Raw genomic sequence first — 6,855 nt, forward strand, 5'->3', positions numbered from 1 at the left:
ACCTGGTGAATTTTACAAGGAATATAAAAGCATAAAACGTTACTCCTTACTGAATGCAGAGGGGAGTTTTAACCTCACTATTTCTAACGTGGAGCCGTCAGATTCTGCAGTGTATTATTGTGCTGCTGTGTTTTCTTCATGAGGTCACCTTCGGGAATGGAACCTTTGTCATAATCACAGGTAAATGAGATTCCAACTATTTTCATATTTGCTTTATTATAATGTCAGTAAGATTATTCCCTGCAAAATAATTTTGACAGTTTAGTTGTTTGTCAATATAAAATTAGCAAAGATACCTTATTGTCTGCTTTGTTCCATAAATGTTTTTCTAAACATCAAACAAAAATCATTCATTATTATTATTATTATTATTATTATTATACAATTTGTTGCATTTTGCTTGCTGTCAGCCAAAAGCCTAACCTTCTCTTTATACAGATGTTAATGTTACACATTGCAGCCTCTTTAAAACAAATAACATAAAAAAATGTTTGAGTTGTTATATACAGTATAGGACTGTGCAAAAATCTTAAGCAACAAAAGAAAATTATTTTGACGTTATTTATCTGAGCAGTCAGTGTGTATTCACTCTGAAAAAAAAAATGCATGATTTAACATATGAACTAGGGATGTGCACCATTCAGAACTGATTTGAGAATGAAATTCTCAAATACGTATCCTAAAATTCAGGATTTTGAATACATATATGAACTTGAATTTCAGTTCATTTTGTTAATCTGAATTACATTTGAATTGTGGTTGAAAACAGGTTGTGGCATTGAAATTTATATTTGAATTTAAAGAAGAAGAACGAAAAAGGGTTTGGATTCAAATTCAAGTTCATATACGTACTGTAGGTGTAGCTTTTAACTAAAATATGAACTTTAATTTAAATATGAATTATACATAAACACATTAACATTGTTATACATCATTGTTATAAAAATGTCGTTTTGTAAAGAATGAAATAATGCAACATTTGAAGTGTCACCTAAAATAATAATTATACTGTCATTTTGTGCACCATGGTGGATCTGCTCATAGGAAGAGCTGAGTGTCTCTCCTTAAAAGTCAGTGTTGGCTGCAGTGACGGCAGTTTCTAACCTAAGAAACGTCCCAAACACTTTTCCTGCATCAAAAGTCAAACTAGTCCCTATTCCTGCCATGAAAGGTTCACATAATGTCACCGATACCTGAACCAACCATGTTTATCAGAGGATGCCAACCCTTTGGCTGCAGCTTTCTCTGCACACGCTGAGAGAGTCTTCAGTGTAGCAGGAAAAGATTTCAGGCCAGAAGATTGCAAATTAAATCATGAAACCTTTGAAGATATTATGCTGAATAAATGTAATAATAATGAAAAATTAGCAATGTGTATTGGAATAAAGCATAATTGTATTTGCCATGACGTTTTGCTTTTCGCTGTAGTGCTATGGTTGAACGGAAAAACTTACTTTTGTGTGCATAAGAAAATAAATAGGAGGAACTACGAAACCAAGTAATTCCTTTTACTATGTATACTTTTTCTTTAATGTTAAAAGATAGACAAACTAGTAATGGGCAAACAGCTCTTCGGCTCTTGAATTAAATTATGCAGGGTACTACAGCAAAATGCTCAAAAATACCAAAACACATCAAGAGCTAAATATGCAAAAACAATAAATACCTTCCTGTGGAAAAGGGGCAACATAAACCAAATGTAAAGTCACGAAAATCATGAAAATATAAAGTACACTTTACACACTTCATTTCTTTGAATTGAAATTAATTATATTCATCTACCTTCATACATTAATACAAGACATTATATGATTATAATGTTTGTTATTATCATATAATTTTTATTTAGGTATTATGTAGGTGCAGTTAATGTATAGTGTTACCTGATATATACTAATAAGCAGTAATACAATAAAAAGAGAGAAGAATGTCAGCTGTTCTCCAAGAAGTTACTGATTTCTTGGATGGCTAGAAGAACATCGATTCAGTTCCCAAAAATCTGTAAGAACAATTTTTGAGGATCTGTATTTTCCATTGTTATTCTCAAAGGGCTGTCATCATGACTATTTTGCTTTTCAGGTAAAGACTCTCCAACAGCAGGACTGTGGTACAGCAGCCTGTGTCTGACACATTGCAGCCAGGAGACTCTGTGAGCCTGCAGTGTACGATAGAGACTGGGAGCTGTGCAGGAGAACACAGTGTTTACTGGTTCAGACATGGATCAGGAGAATCCCTTCCTGGAGTCATTTACAGCCATGGAAACAGCAGTGATGAGTGTGAGAAGAGCCCTGAGGCTGGATCTCCTACACGGAGCTGCGTCTACAGCCTCCCCAAGGGGAACCTCAGCCTCTCCGATGCTGGGACTTACTACTGCGCTGTGGCCATGTGTGGGGAGATGCTGTTTGGGAACGGCACATAGCTGGATATAGATGGTAACACCCAGTGTGGGGAGATGCTGTTTGGGAACGGCACACAGCTGGATATAGATGGTAGCACCCAGTGTGGAGAGTATATCTGCTTCAAAGTTTTATTTAGCTTATTCTGCTATTAAGACATTTATTTCTTTTTTTAATGTAATGAATTTTCTAATTTAAGTGCTTAAATTAAATTACACAGATGTTAATTTAATAATTATCCATCCATCCATCCATTTTCCAAACCGCTTATCCTATTGGGTCGCGGGGGGTCCGGAGCCTAATTTAATAATTATTTCAAATATTAATATCCATCCATCCATCCATTTTCCAAACCGCTTATCCTATTGGGTCGCGGGGGGTCCGGAGCCTAATTTAATAATTATTTCAAATATTAATATAAATTGTTAAAATGCAAAATACTAGAAGTTCATGTTAAAAATGGACTATTTACAAAACAACTGCTGTAATGTGTTATCGATTTGATCTTTAACTAATGTAATGTAAGCAAATGGGAAATGTGTCTCTATATCATTATGCTGAAATCTATCTCTTTGTTACAGGCTTTCAGAAGCTGCTGGATCCTCTTCACTCTGGCTTGCTGATAGTTTTATCTTGCAGCATTATTCTGAACGTTGCTCTCATTTGTATAAGATGTAAACTGACCTGTACACACTGTGCAGGTACGCTGCCCGGCTTTATGCACTCAGAAGGACAAAATGTAGATTTTAACAAATTATAGAAATATAAAATTGTTTTATGATAGATAACATTTTCATATTAAAACCACTCTTGCAGGTAATACAGTTTTAAAATCCATTATTAAATCTCACCTTATTTATATAAACCTTTTTGTACTGTAAGATTTACATTTTTGTATTATATCTTTCATATTTTGCAAAATCTATTGAAATATACATGTTGCAATAAGTTGCATATCAATAACTTTTATTACCAAGATCTCCTTTATAGCAATTTTATTATATATGATATATGAGAACAAATGACACGTATCCAAACATGCACACTTAAATTGACAGAAGTCATTTTTACTTTCATTTTTGAGACAAAAAGGATGTTGATTGCTTGAAAATTCGGAATGTTATCTGACCACGGTATGATACCGTGCGAAATTAAATAATATATTGATGTGTTATATATTTTAAACAGATGAAAAGAACAGTGATATATCAAAAGTGGAATGGTCACGCAAGCAAGTATGTAATAAATATTTCAAATTACAAATCGTCAGTAAAACAAATGAACCTCAGACTGATTTCCATCCTGGGATCAGCATTTTAAGTGCTATTTGTGAAAATAGGTAATAGCAAACCGATTTGATCCATCCAATTCTGCCATCTTTGTCTCCACAGTGCCATGACGAGGACACACTGAATTACGCTGCCCTGAACCTTAAGAAGCCAAAACCCAGGAGACAGAAGAAAGACGGGAATAATGACACTCTGTATTCTGACCTCCGCTACAGAGATTATGAATAAAGATGCTTCTCATTCATGTCAGTCACACAGAGTGTTCAGGGTGTAGCTTTAATAATGTTCAGAGGAGGGCAGGGGAGCCAGTGCTTCTGAGACTGAATCACGGGATTTTACGGAGTACCGGTGCTGAGTTTGGTGTCAGTGTGTTTGGGGCGCATTTTTACTGGAAGTGCAAATGTTCAAGCCAGACTGGGGGCTGAGGGAGGGGGAGAGGGGAGCCACAGAGATTATTTCTTCATGGCATGGGGGGGAATAAGCGGCTTTAATGTTGTGGAAAGGCTGAGTTGCTGCAATCAGTTCTTTGATGTCACACATGCTTACTTGTCTCCCTTGTGTACCATGCTGAATGGTTTGGGGCAAACGCACAGGGACTGATCGATTATATTAAACAGATGAAAGAAACTGAATGAAAATTTCAAGTGTTCTTAAATTACGTTTTTCATTTAATTGTGTGTTCTGGATGTATTTTTGAGTATATACATGTACCTGTATATGTACCTGTATATATACCTGTGTCGTTAATAACGATGTGGATAATTAAGAAAGAGGAGTTTTGTTTCTTGCTCCCTGTCTTGTTACTTGGCTCACAAACATACACACACATAGACACACACACAAACATACACAGACACACAAACACACACACACATAGACACACACACACACAAACACACATGCACACATGCACACACACACACTGCTACGGCTCTGTAAGAACACTACCATGCTCTTTTGTGTGAGTGGGGTGGGGGGTGTTAAATAAGATGAAAATGACAATGGCTGTACTTTTGTTATGTCAGTTGTGTTTCTATAGTCATTGTATCATATTCCACAAGCTTTTTATTCTACAAGATGTACAAGCCAGTCAGTGTATTCAGTGGGGTGTTCAGAGTCATTAGGTTCTGAAAAATGTCTTGCATTTAAAACATAATGTACTTTGAATACTTAAGTATTTTTAGATGCAAATACTCCAGTACTTTAACTGAAGTAAAAAATTAACTGAAAAACTTTGAGTATTATTTGACGAGGAGTATCTATACTTAACTCAAGTAGTGAAGTTGTGTACTTTGTCCACCTCTGTCCAAAAGTGACATACAGCTGTAAGCTGTTTGGGTTTGTTTGTCTGCTGAGTGCTTCTCTGCAGTGCTGCAGATGTTTCCACTGGTTAGATGCAGCTCAGGAAGACTGACCCACTGACTGCACTGTGCTGGACTCACTTTGCAAAGAGTAAAAACCACACAGACAGAACAATATCTGCTTCTTGTAAGACCCTGTTTCCTCTCTACCTCACCCAGGTCACGCTTTCAAGTATTCAGCCTAAGTTATTTTATCCAAACAAGCCACCATTATTATTCATGCAGCTGGACATTTGACTGGAGCACATGATTGCTACATATCACTACTGTACATGGAACGGAATGTACAGTTTTCACAACAGAACTTTAGAAAAGCAAAATTCTCATCAGTCCACATCTCTAACCACCACACATCCTAGGGCTCCCATTTATAATGGTACATTTTTGTTTTATTCACATTCTTTTTCATCACACAGATAAACACCATCCATTAATCTTACAGCATGTATCCTGGTCAGGGTGATGGGGACGACACCACCTATATCGAGTGTGATTTAAGGCCAAGACCTTAAAAGGGAGAGTCAAGACTGAGGCTTGTTACAAGAGCAGTGGGGCACAAAACAACAAACAACATCATTATGAATGTAAAATAAATGGATGTATATATAAATATAGGGTAATAATAGAAACAAAAAATAAGAATATATTACATACAGAGGAATATTATAGGAATATTAAAATTAACTTATACACAATCCTTAACTTATACACAATCCTATTGCATGTAACATTATTGCTCATGTGCCAGATATTAGCCTCCCAAAGGAAGCTGCCACACAGGGCATAATGCACTGGCTCAATGCAACACTGCACATCAGTGAATAAGGAGGAACAATATTGCAGATCAGCAGCAGATAGAAACTGTATCAGAAGACAGTGAACAGGGGAAAAGTTCAATGAGCAGAGTGCAGATTATAAAGCCTGACTGCTGTGGGGCCCAATGACCTGCGGTACCGTTCTGTCACACGCCGGGTGTCTGAGTCTCTTACTGAAGGAGCTGCCCTTACGGGCCTCCATAGTCTGCTGGGGGGGTGAGAGGTGTCACATAAAATTGATGACAGCCTTGTTATCAGCCTGCTCTCATCCATCTACTCTACAGTGCCAAGGGACGCTCCTCCCTGATGATGAGAGGAGTCTAAGCATGTGGACATTGGGATAATGTGAGTTCAGAACTGGATGGTCAGCTGTACGACTTCCAGTCTGTAGGCAGACTCATCACCTTCAGTTATGATGGCAAACACAGTAGTATCACCTGCAAAATTCAGGATCTTCACTGGAGCAGCAGTGATTTGTGTAGAAATTGAAGAGAAGAGGGAGAGCACAGAGCCTGGAGGAGCTCAGTGCTGAGGGTCAGCGTGTCTGATGTGTGCTGTAAGCATACAGATGTCCTGCATTTGTGGAACATTTTGTTTGTGCTGCTGTTTATATGTGTTGTTGACGCTGCAGTCAGTAATTTTCCACTAGCAGTCTCACCTCTGCATTTTACAGGAAGACTGACCGACTGAGAGCAGGGTGTTTGTGTCTCTCTTCTCAGTGAGCGAAAACCACACAACCATCAGGTCCTCAGCTCAGGCCCACTGCTTCACTAGAAAAACCACAAAGGGTATTTTTATCTAAAAGTGGGTGAGCAAGTGAGATGTTATTGACAGCATGAATTTGTCTACTAACATTTTAAATTCAAACCTAAAAAGCAGTATGTCCAGGATGTCAGTAATTACATTTAGTCAGTATGAACAATTTTGGGTGCAATAATATAGAATAATGTAGAATTTTGCATAATTCAGTTAATACCAGTAAGATACCGATCAT

The 6,855-nt window shown here is 37.3% G+C and overlaps 1 long non-coding RNA gene across 1 annotated transcript; it reads left to right on the plus strand.

Moving 5' to 3' along the window:
* The first annotated feature begins 2,926 nt into the window (after positions 1 to 2,926).
* Positions 2,927 to 3,995, plus strand: LOC125729279 (uncharacterized). Its single transcript, XR_007389732.1, has 3 exons — positions 2,927 to 3,097; positions 3,585 to 3,631; positions 3,788 to 3,995. It is a non-coding gene; the product is annotated as an uncharacterized LOC125729279 (long non-coding RNA).
* Positions 3,996 to 6,855: the final 2,860 nt, after the last annotated feature.

The sequence above is a fragment of the Brienomyrus brachyistius genome, unplaced genomic scaffold (genome assembly GCF_023856365.1).
Source record: "Brienomyrus brachyistius isolate T26 unplaced genomic scaffold, BBRACH_0.4 scaffold614, whole genome shotgun sequence".
Classification (NCBI taxonomy): domain Eukaryota; kingdom Metazoa; phylum Chordata; class Actinopteri; order Osteoglossiformes; family Mormyridae; genus Brienomyrus; species Brienomyrus brachyistius.